This window comes from Sminthopsis crassicaudata, chromosome 4, assembly GCF_048593235.1.
Source record: "Sminthopsis crassicaudata isolate SCR6 chromosome 4, ASM4859323v1, whole genome shotgun sequence".
Lineage (NCBI taxonomy): Eukaryota > Metazoa > Chordata > Mammalia > Dasyuromorphia > Dasyuridae > Sminthopsis > Sminthopsis crassicaudata.
This window is the reverse complement of record NC_133620.1, coordinates 101,670,953-101,685,936: the sequence shown is the minus strand read 5'-3', so window position 1 is coordinate 101,685,936 and position 14,984 is coordinate 101,670,953. Positions and strand designations below refer to the sequence as shown.

Here is a 14,984-nt window from a genome sequence, read left to right as displayed (position 1 = left end):
CCATTCCCTTCTGAAGGATTGTATTGACACTGATTGTTATGTCATCTCCCAGCTGAAGGAGAAAAATGTGCTCAGCCATCCATGGCTGCATCACTGTTTATTGTTGATCATTGCCACAGAAGAGCCTATTTCTGAAGCAGTTTCCCAAAAGTTCATCTTGTACCTGTCCCAAGGTGGGAAGGTTTTTGGGGCTATCTTCCTCCTTCACGTTTGGTGGCCTACAGCTGAAAAGCAAAGAGGAACTGAAGAAGAGCATCCAGACATTGGTTTTTTCCAAGGCTGATGACAGTGAAATGAAACTGAATGTAGTGACAAGTGGGATCCTATTTGAAGAAGGCCCTGGACAGCTGCCTACCCATCCTGGACAGCTAGAGGGTTACTTAGAAAACGTGCATCGAGACAGGATGATTGTTCACCTGCCTTGTGGAACAAACGGAGGAGAAGCAATTCTCTGTCAGGTGCACTTGGAAATGTCTCCCAGCACTTTGATAGAAGCTCCAGCTGCCTTTAATTTGCTGAAATCAAGCCATTTCACCCGATTGGAAGTCCTGAAGGAGATCCTGAGGGTCCTTGGCCTAAGGTGTGAATTAAAGAAAATTCCTCCCCTGACTCCTCTCTATTTGCTCACAGCTGATGAGGAAGTCCGAACTTCTTTTTATGCAGTGGCTGGCAAGAAATGTGGGACCCGAAGGAGTAATGCAATTCAGCAAGCTGACCCTTCAGTTTGTTTCATCCCATCCACCAGATGTGGAAGTGACCCATCTCATATGCAGTTATCACTGCCACAGAGGATTTTGCCCCAGAACATTTTCACCTGGAGCTCTATCAAAAACATTTGCACACAAAGCAACTGGGAAAGATCATTCTGTTTGCTGAAGTGACACAATGGATCTTCTGGACGGCTTGATGGTTGAGGTGCCACCACACCTGGGTTTAGTAGCGATTGCAGCCCAGCAAACTCAAGGAAAAGGTCGTGATGGCAATGTCTGGCTTAGTCCTGTGGGATGTTCTCTTTCCACCTTACACCTCCACATCCCCCTAGATTCTCATCTGGGTCAGAGAATCCCATTTGTTCAACACTTGATGTCTTTGGCAGTGGTGGAGGCAGTTCGATCCATTCCTGACTATCAGGACATCAATTTAAGAGTCAAGTGGCCCAATGATATCTACTACAGTGATCAAATGAAGCTTGGGGGAGTGTTGGTCAACTCAACGCTTATGGGATCAACTTGTCATATTCTTATTGGCTGTGGAGTTAATGTGAATAACAGTCACCCTACTCTTTGCCTCAATGATCTCATCATAGAATATAATAAGAAACACAACCAAAACCTCAGTCTGTTACGTGTGGATTATCTGGTGGCAAGAACAATAACTGTGCTGGAGAGCCTACTGGATGCCTTTCAGGACAAAGGACCTAATGCCATTCTTCCTCTCTATTACAAATACTGGATACACAGCGGTCAGCAAGTCCGTCTGGGAAACGACGAGGGCCCACTGGTATGGATTGTTGGGATTGACGATTCTGGCTTCCTTCAAGTCCATCGAGAAGGAGGGGATGTTATGACTGTGCATCCAGACGGCAACTCTTTGGACATGCTGAAAAACCTCATCATCCCCAAGAATTAATTCAACTGTCCTGAGCAAGAGAGCAGAGTGGGCCATATCGAAGTGAGTTTCATTTCAGGCAAAAGTGCATAGCCACTTGCAAATACATTCCTGCTTTATTTCTTAGCTCTTTCCTACCATTCATCAGAAAGTTCTGTTTGGGATTGGGGAGGCTTGAGGTTTTTTTCCCTTAATGATTTTTCTCATGCCTTTTAGTTACTTTTTGTTTACTAGGGATTTCTCTCTTTTTCAGAAGAGTCGCCTGCCTTTCCCTTCTTAGACGGAACTTGGTGTATGTTGATACCTGGAGCTCTTTTATGCCAACAAGACAGGGAAATTTAGGTGTTTCACAATAGTCAACCCCTCATTATAGCTCCCTTTGAAAAGGGAAAAAATATCAGCCCCCCTTCTTGAGTCATTGCTCAGTTATGTGGGATGGTAATATCCTTTTGACTCAACCAAGGAGATATTTTGAAAACAAACAAACAAACAAACAAACAAACAAACAAATAAATAAATAAAAGCCACACAAAATACAGAAAAAACCCTTTGTTTTTATTTCTTCATTAAGAGAAGAATTATAAATAATCTTTCAGAGATGGTGCTTACCTTATTTGCATTTGTTATACTTAAGTGGCTAAAGAAATTTAATATATGTGAGTAGAGGTCAAAGATATAGTGGAAAATCACTACTTTATAGTAAATGTCTTGGCCAATGTAGTTCATATATTGAAATTTACTACAAAAGTTGAATGAATATCATATAGTTCAACAACAATGCTATATGATGATCAATTCTCATGGACGTGGCCATCTTCAAAATGAAATGAACCAAATCAGTCCCATTAGAGCAGTAATGAACTGAACCAGCTACATCCAGCGAAAGAACTCTGGGAGATGACTACGAGTCACTACACAGAATTCCCGATCCCTCTATTTCTGTCCGCCTGCATTTTGGATTTCCTTCACAGGCTAATTGTACACTGTTTCAAATTCCGATTCTTCTTGGACAGCAAAACAACTCTTTGGACATGTATACATATATCGTGTTTAACTTATACTTGAATTTCACATATGTAACATGTATTGGTCAACCTGACATCTGGGGGAGGGAGTGGGGAGAAGGAGGGGAAAGTTGGAACAAAAGGTTCGGCAATTGTCAATGCTGCAAAATCACCCCTGCATATATGTGTTCAATAAAAAGTATTATTAAAAAAAAGGAGTAACTGTTTCATTTTCGTGTTTGTTGTCATATTCTCAATGCCCACAACATTATCTGAAACATAGTAATGAGTCACAAATGATTGTGCATTTCATTCACCCATCAAGAAAGCATTTATTAAGAATCTACTGGCACAGTGTTTAACCCCTGTGTTAAGTGCTTGGGATAGAAGCCCCCAAATCATACAATTTCTGCCTTTAAATCAACAAGCATTTATTAAGCCCCTACCATGTGGCAGGCACTATGCAAAGCACTAGGGATACAAACAGAAGCAAAAAGATAGTCCCTCTCCTCAAAAAGCTTACCCAATTCTGAGGGGGGAAAGAGAACACAAACTTGGAACTGAAAAAGGAAAGGAAAGACAGGGTAGTCATAGGCAGAGAATTCAAAATGCAGCTTGGGAAGAATGGTTGATCTGAGATCCTTTCTCTAAATGGACTCAGAGAATGGCCCAATTCCATCTCCATAAGAGAACTAAGGACTAATGTTCACAGAGAAGCAAAGAAAAGACACATAGAAGATTAAAGCACCATACTAGGGAAGGAGGAGAGTACAAACAACTGAGGGCTTCAGAAAGGACCTCTTGAAGAAGATGATACTGGAAAGGAGCTAGAGCAGAAGGGAGGAGTAAGAACTTTTCTGGCATGGGCAATAACAAAGGTACAGATGAATTAGACCCAGTGGGCCTCAAACTTTCAAATAGGGGGCCAGTTCACTGTCCCTCACACTGTTGGAGGGCAGGACTATAGTACAAACAAAAACTCACACTCTGTCTCCGCCCCCTCAGTCCATTGAACACAATCTGGAGGACCTCATAAACATCCTCAGTGGGTTTGAGAACCCCTGAATTAGAGAGTCAGAGCAAAATCATTGGGGCAGTGTTAGGGTTCTGACAAAGTGGTAACAGGGTTATTAGCATGGTACTTAGCTGTTCTCTAGTTTAGAGTTCACACTTTCCCCCCTTTACAAGTTCACACCTCCCCCCCCCCTTTAAGAGTTCACACCTTTCAAAGAGCCTATAAAAGGACAAGCCCACTGGAAGCTCCAGGAGATTCAGAGCAGGATTCAGTGGGGAGATTCACTGGACCAGGAAACCCACAATCCCACCCTCTTGGAGTCTGATCTATTCCGACTTGTACTTTGGGGCTGGCTGGACACACTGGGAGGACATTGACAGGCTGAAGCTGGCTAGAGGCTGGAGGACAAATCTTTGGATTCGGACACACTCCAAGCGAGCTCTTGGGAACCAAGGACAGAGAAAGGCCTCTAGTAAAGCTCACAGGGCCCAGGAAAAGATTCAGGACTTTGAAAGACAAAATCAAAGATCTGGACTTTCACTCCTGCTTGCAGGAAAGTGGGCAGACTCTTGTTTGCCATTAGCCTGAAGACCCGGTGAGCCTTAGAAGCTAGTTGCTGAAGCAAGTAGAGATCATTTCATCACACTGCATTCATGGAAAACAGACTCCAATTGGATAGTGGTTTGGCACCCCAAAACATTGCTTCTGTGCCTCTGCAGGCCTCGGTGCTAAAAGAACTACAGCCACGGACAGTATCCCACATCACAGAAGTGGAGGAGTTTCACATCAAAGCAGAAATGTTGGAGCCTTTGAGAGACAGGGATGACCAAAAGATTCAAAAGGAGGAGTATCGTCGGAAGAAAGGCAATGCTTGTCAGCAAGAAGCCACCAATGCATGGGGAAAAGGAGCTGGATTGGATGAATACCATCACTTCCATCTTTCAAGCTGCCTGGAGTGTTTGGGACTAGAAAGCAGCACCACTGAAGCTGTCAGATTGGCATCTGCAGAAGACCTTGCAGATCTTCCTCATGGTTTCAGCAGCAGCCAAGAAGGCAGTGTTAAGCCAACTTGCCAACCTGGACGAAGGAGAAGAGTCAATATTCCCGAGAAGCCACCGAACATTTTACTCTTTGTGGGCTCTGACTCTCAGAAAGGACAGCAGAGATTCCAGCAGCTCCATTCCCTTCTGAAGGATTGTATTGACACTGATTGTTATGTCATCTCCCAGCTGAAGGAGAAAAATGTGCTCAGCCATCCATGGCTGCATCACTGTTTATTGTTGATCATTGCCACAGAAGAGCCTATTTCTGAAGCAGTTTCCCAAAAGTTCATCTTGTACCTGTCCCAAGGTGGGAAGGTTTTGGGGCTATCTTCCTCCTTCACGTTTGGTGGCCTACAGCTGAAAAGCAAAGAGGAACTGAAGAAGAGCATCCAGACATTGGTTTTTTCCAAGGCTGATGACAGTGAAATGAAACTGAATGTAGTGACAAGTGGGATCCTATTTGAAGAAGGCCCTGGACAGCTGCCTACCCATCCTGGACAGCTAGAGGGTTACTTAGAAAACGTGCATCGAGACAGGATGATTGTTCACCTGCCTTGTGGAACAAACGGAGGAGAAGCAATTCTCTGTCAGGTGCACTTGGAAATGTCTCCCAGCACTTTGATAGAAGCTCCAGCTGCCTTTAATTTGCTGAAATCAAGCCATTTCACCCGATTGGAAGTCCTGAAGGAGATCCTGAGGGTCCTTGGCCTAAGGTGTGAATTAAAGAAAATTCCTCCCCTGACTCCTCTCTATTTGCTCACAGCTGATGAGGAAGTCCGAACTTCTTTTATGCAGTGGCTGGCAAGAAATGTGGGACCCGAAGGAGTAATGCAATTCAGCAAGCTGACCCTTCAGTTTGTTTCATCCCATCCACCAGAATTGGAAGTGACCCCATCTCATATGCCAGTTATCACTGCCACAGAGGATTTTGCCCCAGAACATTTTCACCTGGAGCTCTATCAAAAACATTTGCACACAAAGCAACTGGGAAAGATCATTCTGTTTGCTGAAGTGACTTCATCCACAATGGATCTTCTGGACGGCTTGATGGTTGAGGTGCCACCACACCTGGGTTTAGTAGCGATTGCAGCCCAGCAAACTCAAGGAAAAGGTCGTGATGGCAATGTCTGGCTTAGTCCTGTGGGATGTTCTCTTTCCACCTTACACCTCCACATCCCCCTAGATTCTCATCTGGGTCAGAGAATCCCATTTGTTCAACACTTGATGTCTTTGGCAGTGGTGGAGGCAGTTCGATCCATTCCTGACTATCAGGACATCAATTTAAGAGTCAAGTGGCCCAATGATATCTACTACAGTGATCAAATGAAGCTTGGGGGAGTGTTGGTCAACTCAACGCTTATGGGATCAACTTGTCATATTCTTATTGGCTGTGGAGTTAATGTGAATAACAGTCACCCTACTCTTTGCCTCAATGATCTCATCATAGAATATAATAAGAAACACAACCAAAACCTCAGTCTGTTACGTGTGGATTATCTGGTGGCAAGAACAATAACTGTGCTGGAGAGCCTACTGGATGCCTTTCAGGACAAAGGACCTAATGCCATTCTTCCTCTCTATTACAAATACTGGATACACAGCGGTCAGCAAGTCCGTCTGGGAAACGACGAGGGCCCACTGGTATGGATTGTTGGGATTGACGATTCTGGCTTCCTTCAAGTCCATCGAGAAGGAGGGGATGTTATGACTGTGCATCCAGACGGCAACTCTTTGGACATGCTGAAAAACCTCATCATCCCCAAGAATTAATTCAACTGTCCTGAGCAAGAGAGCAGAGTGGGCCATATCGAAGTGAGTTTCATTTCAGGCAAAAGTGCATAGCCACTTGCAAATACATTCCTGCTTTATTTCTTAGCTCTTTCCTACCATTCATCAGAAAGTTCTGTTTGGGATTGGGAATGCTTGAGGTTTTTTTCCCTAATTGATTTTTCTCATGCCTTTTAGTTACTTTTTGTTTACTAGGGATTTCTCTCTTTTTCAGAAGAGTCGCCTGCCTTTCCCTTCTTAGACGGAACTTGGTGTATGTTGATACCTGGAGCTCTTTTATGACAACAAGACAGGGAAATTTAGGTGTTTCACAATAGTCAACCCCTCATTATAGCTCCCTTTGAAAAGGGAAAAAATATCAGCCCCCCTTCTTGAGTCATTGCTCAGTTATGTGGGCTGGTAATATCCTTTTGACTCAACCAGGGAGATATTTTGAAAACAAACAAACAAACAAACAAACAAACAAACAAATAAATAAATAAATAAATAAATAAAACCCACAAAAAATACAGAAAAAAACCTTTGTTTTTATTTCTTCATTAAAAGAAGAATTATAAATAATCTTTCAGAGATGGTGCTTACCTTATTTGCATTTGTTATACTTAAGTGGCTAAAGAAATTTAATATATGTGAGTAGAGGTCAAAGATATAGTGGAAATCACTAGTTTATAGTAAATGTCTTGGCCAATGTCGTTCATATATTGAAATTTACTACAAAAGTTGAATGAACATCATATAGTTCAACAACAATGCTATATGATGATCAGTTCTCATGGACGTGACCATCTTCAAAATGAGATGAACCAAATCAGTCCCATTAGAGCAGTAATGAACTGAACCAGCTACATCCAGCGAAAGAACTCTGGGAGATGACTACGAGTCACTACATAGAATTCCCAATCCCTCTATTTCTGTCCGCCTGCATTTTGGATTTCCTTCACAGGCTAATTGTACTGTGTTTCAAGGTCCGATTCTTTTTGTGCAGCAAAACAACTATTTGGACATGTAGACATATATTATATTTAATTTATACTTTAACATATTTAACATGTATTGGTCAACCTGCCATCTTGGGGGGAGGAGGGAGGGAAAAAATTAAAACAAAAGAATTGGCAATTGTCTATGCTGTAATATTATCCATGTATGCATGGATAATAATAATAATAATAATCTGTCAAATAAAAACTATTAAAAAAAAAAAAAAGAGAAAGACCTCTGCCCCAAAATCCTTTTACATTAGAAGGACGATTAAATCCCGTTGAGAAGAGCTTTAAAAAGCAAAAACAAACTTTGCTTTGTGGCGTGGGTATTAGAGTCCAAGGGCTTCTAAACTCATCCGGATACATGAGTCCGATTGCAGAATCCTAGAACGGAGGAGGTTAGGAGCTATGTGGGGTGGGGGTGGGGTGGGGGGCTCGAGAAAAGGAGGGTGGAGGTATCTGAATGTGAGAAAATGCCCCAGCTCTTACTCCGGACCACCTGGAATTTGGCGCTTTCCGGCGGCGCCCTTTGCCCCCCTCCAAAAATGCCACACACAGAGTCCGTCTCAGCTTCTCCTTCCACCCTCCGCCCCAGGGCACAGAGAGCGCGGCCCCTTTAAGAGTTTCTCCGCTGTACCTTGCTCCGTTTACACGACGGGCAGCACCCCCTCCTTCCCCTGCAAACATTCCCCCACCCTGCCCCTGTGCACCCCGGGCCGGAGCCGGACCCACCGCGCAGCTCGCAGGGCAGGACTCACCGCTGGGCGCCCCGGCTCCGCTTCGGATCCCTGCCCGGGGTGGGTGGGAGATGGGAGGAGGGCCGAGGAACTCAGTGCCCTGCGCCCAGCTGCTCTCCCCGCCCTGGCACGGCTGCGCCTTCCCCAGCTCAGGAAAGGTGAGCGGCTCCCCAGAGAAGCTGCAACCTGAGCCGGAGGGGGAGGAGGGAAGGAAGAAGGGAGAGAAGGGGGACGGGCGGGAAGGGGAGGAGGAAAGCAAAAGCCCAGCCCCCGGCCGGAGTTTTTCCACTTGTCCAAATTGGCTCCACTCCCTACCCAACCTCCTCCCGGCGCTGCCCTCCGCCGCTGCCAATCCCCGGGGCCAGCTCTGCCCAGGTGCCCACCCCCTCCTCCCAGCTCCGAGAGCTCCGAGACCGCAGCCAGCCTTAAAGATCATGGGGTCCAGGTTTTATGTGGGAAGGAGAGAGTCTGTGTAATACTTTTTAGTGAGACTGGAAAAAATGGGTTGTATCTCCTACTCAATAATGTCCAATGGTTCCCTAGTACCTCTAGGTGTGAACAAATCCTTCTTGACGTTTAAAGGCCTTCACAACTTGGTTTCAACCTCCCTCTCCAGCCTGATTACAGAGTATTCTCCTTTAGACATATAATGCCTTTTCATCATTCCTTATATTTGTCTATTTTCTGTCCCGTTGCCTTTTAATGGCTTTCCTCTATGCCAGGAATGCACTTTCTCCTTACATCTGCCTCTTGGAATCCATAGTTTCTTTCAAGAATCATCTCAAGCACTGTTCTCTGTGTGAAGCCTCCTTTGACCCCTGGTGCCTTCCCTAAAAAATATCTTCTATCTACTTTGCAGTTTACCTTTCTATCCCTTCTCGGTCTTTGTATATCTCTGTCTCTCAGTGTCTCTCTGCATCTCTCTTTCAGTCTCTTTCTGGCTCAGTGTCTCTCTCTCTCTCTCTCTCTCTCTCTCTCTCTCTCTTTCTCTCTCTCTCTCTCTCTCTCTCTCTCTCTCTCTCTCTCTCTCTCTCTCTCTCTCTCTCTCTCTCTCTCTCTCTCTCTCTCTCTCTCTCTCTCTCCTTATGTACATATATATGTGTGTGTCTCATCAGCTAGATTGTAAACTCCTTAAGGGTAGGATCTGCCTCCTAGTGGGACACAAGAAGTGCTTAAAAATGCTTGTTGATTGATGAATTGGAGGATTGAGAATCGTGGAATCTTCGAATGTCAGAACTGGAAGAGGATCTAGTCCAAATCCCTCCTTTTAAAGATAAGGAAACAAACATTCAATAACCTGCCCAATGAGACATATTTTTGTGTGTAGCAGTCAGGATTAAATTCATGGCCACTGATTCAAAAACCTGTGTCCTTTTTTACTGTAAACATGCCTTTTTTGATCCTTGAGGCTGAGGAAAATCATGCAGTGAGGGTCATAGCTCCATCATTGGGAATTGGGAATTGGGAGACACATCGTGGAATGCAAGTAGAGTAAGGGTTCAAATCCTAGTCATGGCATTTCCTACCTGTGAGATCTTGGTCAAGACACTTAGCCCTCTGGACTTCAGTGTCTTCCTCTGTAAAAGAAGAGATTTGGACAGATGATGATTTACAAGGTCCCTTATGTTAATAGTTATGATCCAGTGATTTTTAAATTAAAATTGAGAAAACCTCTGGGAAGAGGAATGAAAAAATGTGAATTGACAAAAGGTTTCTTACCACATCTCTTTTTTTCTCTGCTTTCCAAAGAGCAAGAAGAAGGAAAGTGGCAAAGTGTGCAGCAGGGAGGGTGAGATTGGCCACCAGGAAAAACTGGCCCCTAACGGGGGAGAGGGGGGAGCCAGTAAGGTTGGAGTTTTTTCCATCTTACACAGATATCTGTACAGAGAAAGAGGAACCTCACTTCTCCCATCAGCCAGAAAAAGGGGAGGGAAGTACCATATGGCTGGGATGCTGCAGGGCAGCCAGCGGTATGGATGAGATGAGCATCAGCGGGCCTTGACTGCTGATGGAGACTGATTTCTGCCAGCTGTGACCTACAGGAGTATCTCATCAAAGTATTGATGCCATAGTGCCAGGCTCTGATGGGGGCTGAGGCCATCTTCCGTTGGGGCCAATTTGGAAACTACCAGGAGGAATCCTGAGTAGGACTGTGTCATTGTGTAGAGTGACCTCCCATTTGAAGGAAAGAAGCTAGATTTCCTAAGATCCTTTTCCCCCCAGGGCATTCATGACTCTGGCAGGAGACAGAGAGCTGCTTAGCAGTTCTGACAGCTTGAGCTGATGGGGAAGGACAGAGCCAGAAGGAAAAGCAGGAAGGAAAACAGCAACCTCTACCTGAGAAGTAGAGAGGGGGAAAGAGAGGGTGATGTGGACAGAGAGGGGCTGGAGATGAAGGAATGAAGGGTGGAAGGTAGAAGGAAGGATGCTTGTGCAAGGAAATGCCTTCCACACCTAAACCCTTCACCCCAGATCCCCAAGGGAATCTGTTAGGTTTCCACTAACTCTCTGGGTTGGGTTGGTTAATAAAAGCTTGCTTCAACGGGACAAGATTTAAAGAGTTTTTTTAAATTATGGAATTTAAAGGGAAGAAAGAAAAATTCATTTATTTATTTAAGACTTCATGCATTGATCAAAAGGATCTGGTTGCTTTGTGAGACAATGAGTTCCCCATCACTGGAGACGTTTTAAGAGAAGCAGAAGACCACTCTCATAGAAGATTTTAGAGACCTTTCATGATTCAGGTTGGACTAGGTTACCCCTGAAACACCTTCTAATTTCAAGATTCTATGACTAAAACAAAACATTTTGAAGAAACACAGGACAGGAAGAAGCTCGCTGACTACTTTCAGAAAAAAAAATCATATTCTGATGCTGGCATTTACTTCCCTTCTGACATTGGGCAGGGCACTGAAATCTCTATGGATCTCAGTTTCTTCATCTGTAAAATGAAGGGCTTGGATTAGCTCAGGGTCTCTTAACTCTCTTGTGTGATGGGCTACTTTGACAATCTGGTTCAGGACAAAACTCAAAGGAAACCAATTATATTAAAATAGTTATCAAAATATTTTTTAAAATATATCACAATTTTTATTAAATTAAAGCTTTTTATTGATAATATGTACATGGATAATTTTCAACATTCACCCTTACAAAATCTTGTGTTCTAAACTTTTCTCTCACTTCCCCTTACTCTCTCCCCTAGACAGCAAGTAATCCAATATATGTTGAATATGTGCAATTCTTCTATACATATTTCCACAAATATCATACTGCACAAGAAAAATCAGATCAAAAAGAAAAAAAATGAGAAAGAAAACAAAATGCAAGCAAACAACAACAAAAAGAGTGAAAATACTATGTTGTGATCCACACTCAGGTCCCACAGTTCTCTCTCTGGGTGCGATGCTCTCTTTATCACAGGATCATTGGAACTGGACTGACATCTTATTATTGAAGAGAGCCATTTCCATCAGAATTGATCATTGTATAATCTTGTTGTTGGGGAGAATAATGATCTCCTGGTTCTGCTCATTTCACTCAGCATCAGTTCATGTAAGTTTCTCCAGGGCTCTCTGAAATCATCCTGCTGATTATTTCTTATAGAACAATAATATTCCATATCATTCATATACCAGCCATTCCCCAACTGATGGGCATCTACTGAGTCAATACAAAGAGGGCTGCCACAAATGTTTTTGCACATGTGGGATACTCTGAGAATAAACATTTATTGAAAGGAAGTGGAAGGGCAGGTAGCAGCTCTACAGCACACCTGAATGATCAGCTAAGTACAGAAAGACTCCACCTGAATGAACAAGCATGGCCAGTGCACACAGTCCTGAGCACACCAGGTACAACAAGATAAAACCGAGAAATTGAATGAGCAGGGAAGTGAAAGTAAGATGCACTGAGAAAACCTGGGGTGATGAGGAGAAATGCCTGAATGCCCCTGGCTGATCCAACTGAGGACTCTGCTTAGCAATGAGAACTATCTCCTTAGTAAAGGAGCAGGGTTGGTCACTCCTAAGAGTCAGGTCTGATTTTCCAAAGTAGTGACAACTACCTGAAGCTGCAGGTGGGTGAATGGAAGAGTGTGGGCATGCCTTACTCAGACTTGTTTTCTTGGCTGGAAAATGTGTTAGTGGATTCCCTCAGGCTAGGAATCACTTTAACTAGGTTCTCTTTCCTGATTTTTATAAGCCCTAGAGCAGCTAACTAACCACTTGGTGACTTAACTGATTTCTAATATTAACTTCCTAAGGGGAAACAAAGCACCTTGGTGTGAGCATCCCTGTGTCCCTCCAGAGGCAGCTGGATGGGAAGATCAAATCCAGCATCTGGCACTTACTATCTATGTGACCCTGGGTAATCCTCAGTATCCTCAACTGTAAAATAAGATATAATAATGGCACAATAGCACCTACTTCCCAGAGTAATATTTGTAAAGGCTTAGCACAGAGCTCAGCATATAGTGGATATTTAATAAATGCTTGCTTCTTTCCTTTATTATTTTTTTCTCTTTTACTTTTTAGCACTTTTATTTAAAGTTTTGAATTCCAAATTTTATCCCTCTCTAGTCCCTGAGTATGTTATACTTGTGTAATTACGTGAAATATTTCACATCATTCTATGTGTGAAACATTCCATATTCTACAAGAATAAAAAAATGAAAGAAAGTGAAAAGTAGTACTTTTGATTTGTATTCAATCAATGTCAATTTTTTCTCTAGAGGCAAATAGTATGTTTCATCCTTATGGGGATTTGGGGGATTGTCTTCAACTACTCTATTGCTGAGAATAACTCAGTCAGTCACAGTTCTTCATCAAATAATGCTGCTGTTACTATATACGATGTTCTCCTGATTCTGTTCACTTCACTTTGCATCAGTTCATGTAAGTCTTTCCAGGCTTTTCTGAAATCATCATGCTTGTCATTTCTTAGAGCACAATACATTACATTAAATAACTATCCTTCAGCAACCCCAGCCACCGGAGACTCCAAAGAGGAAGTCCCATCCTTCCATGTCTTGGTATTATTAACTGGGGCAGCATCAAAATGGATACTGTCTTATTAGTGAAAATAACATGTACCCTAAGGACCATGAGAATTTTTCATCCTACTTGGCTATTGGAAGTTCTTATATGTGTTGTCTCTCCAATAGGAATGTCAGCTCCTAGAAAAAGAACAAATTAAAAAATCTCAATTAAATGCCAAATTTTAAATTCTGAAAATAAAAGGAGAGATTTCATAAAATTGAAAGTAAGAAAACTATCAAAGTAGTAAATAAAACAAAGAGTTGGCTTTATGAAAAAGCCAACAAAACAGACAAACCTTTAGTTAATTTTGAAAAATTAACTTAAAGAAGAAAACTAAGATTAATTTAGAGTAAGAAAAAAGATTAGGAAAAAAGGAAAGAAGCAAATCAAATTACTAGTATCAAATATGAAAAGGGTGAGCTTATCACCAATGAAGAAGAAATTAAAGCAACAATTATGAACTATTTTGCCCAACTGTATAGCAACAAATCTGATAATCTAAGCAATGGATGAATATAGATATATGGATCTATCTATCTATCTCTCTATCCATATTGCCTAGATTAACAGAGGAGGAAATAAATTACTTAAATAGTCCCATTTTAGAACGTCAGCTCCTGGAGAACTGGCATTGTTTGGCCTTTCTATTTGTGTTCCAGGGCTTTGTCTAGTAAACACTTAAATGCTTTTTCATTCATTCATTCACTAATTCATGCATTCCTGGTAGGCTTCCCCAAGATAGTGCTACTCAGGCCAAAAGGACATCTAGTCCAGTTCTCCAGGAAGGATTGCTAAAGCTCACATTCATGGAGTTCTGTTCATGGCTTGAAGACCCATCTTCCCAGCAAATGTTCTAACCTTTTACTGACTAAAGGTCTTTGGTGCTTAGGAAGTTCTCTCAATGGTTAGCTCCCATTCTTCCATCCGTAGCTTGGGGTAAAAACAGAGGCAAGAAAGGGAGATACCAATCCTAGCCTGTCTCATCTTTCCCCAGGATGTACAGAGTCCTTATTCCTTTTTGAGCTAATGAAAAAAGCATGTCATGGGACTAACTCATGGAGAACATTGAACCACTTTGGCCCTGGTGACAATCCCTGGGAATTGGACCACTACCAGCCTGGAGTTAGTTTATCAGTTCATCATACATAATTGCAAGCCTCTAAATCTCTTCCCTCAGCCTCCTTTCCCTCCTGCCCCCAGGTGATTCACTTTCTCAGACTTTCCAATGGACATCTCTTCTGTCAGCCAAGATGGCCCTGCCCTGGCAAGGACTGAGGGCTTCCCTACTCCCACCCAAAGCTGGCTGCCTTCCTAGGAGAAATAGGCTGAGATAAGATAGATAGGATAGGGAAATGAGTCAGGAAATTAAAGGGATCTGCATGGACCTTCCAGAGCTACCAGTCAATGTAGTTATCAAGGACATGACATAGAGAAAGAAATCCCAGTGACACTCACCCACCCTCTCATTAGCATTGATCTAAAGGATCTGACCTCCACATTCTCTGTTTATTAGCTGTTTTTGTATTCCCTCACCTCAAAGGCCCTGGCTTCCAATAATGTGTCCTGTTTATTAAAGCAGCCAAGCACACTGATCCAGCCCGACAGGCAGATGGAAATCAGCAGACAGGTGAATCAAAACATGGTTAAAAATGGAAAACCTCATTCTCTCAGTGATCTGTTCTCCCACTCCCCTAGCCCTAGCCCCAAACAAATAACAACAACTCCAAAACCACAAACCCAGGCCTTTTTATTCCTCTACATTCTATATTC

The 14,984-nt window shown here is 42.9% G+C and overlaps 2 pseudogenes; both read left to right on the top strand.

Annotated features, from left to right (window-relative positions):
* Nucleotides 1-885: 885 nt before the first annotated feature.
* On the top strand, nucleotides 886-1,629 carry LOC141540606 (biotin--protein ligase pseudogene; annotated as a pseudogene).
* A 2,538-nt stretch (nucleotides 1,630-4,167) lies between these two features.
* LOC141540605 (biotin--protein ligase pseudogene) lies at nucleotides 4,168-6,440 on the top strand (annotated as a pseudogene).
* The last annotated feature ends 8,544 nt before the right edge of the window (nucleotides 6,441-14,984 follow it).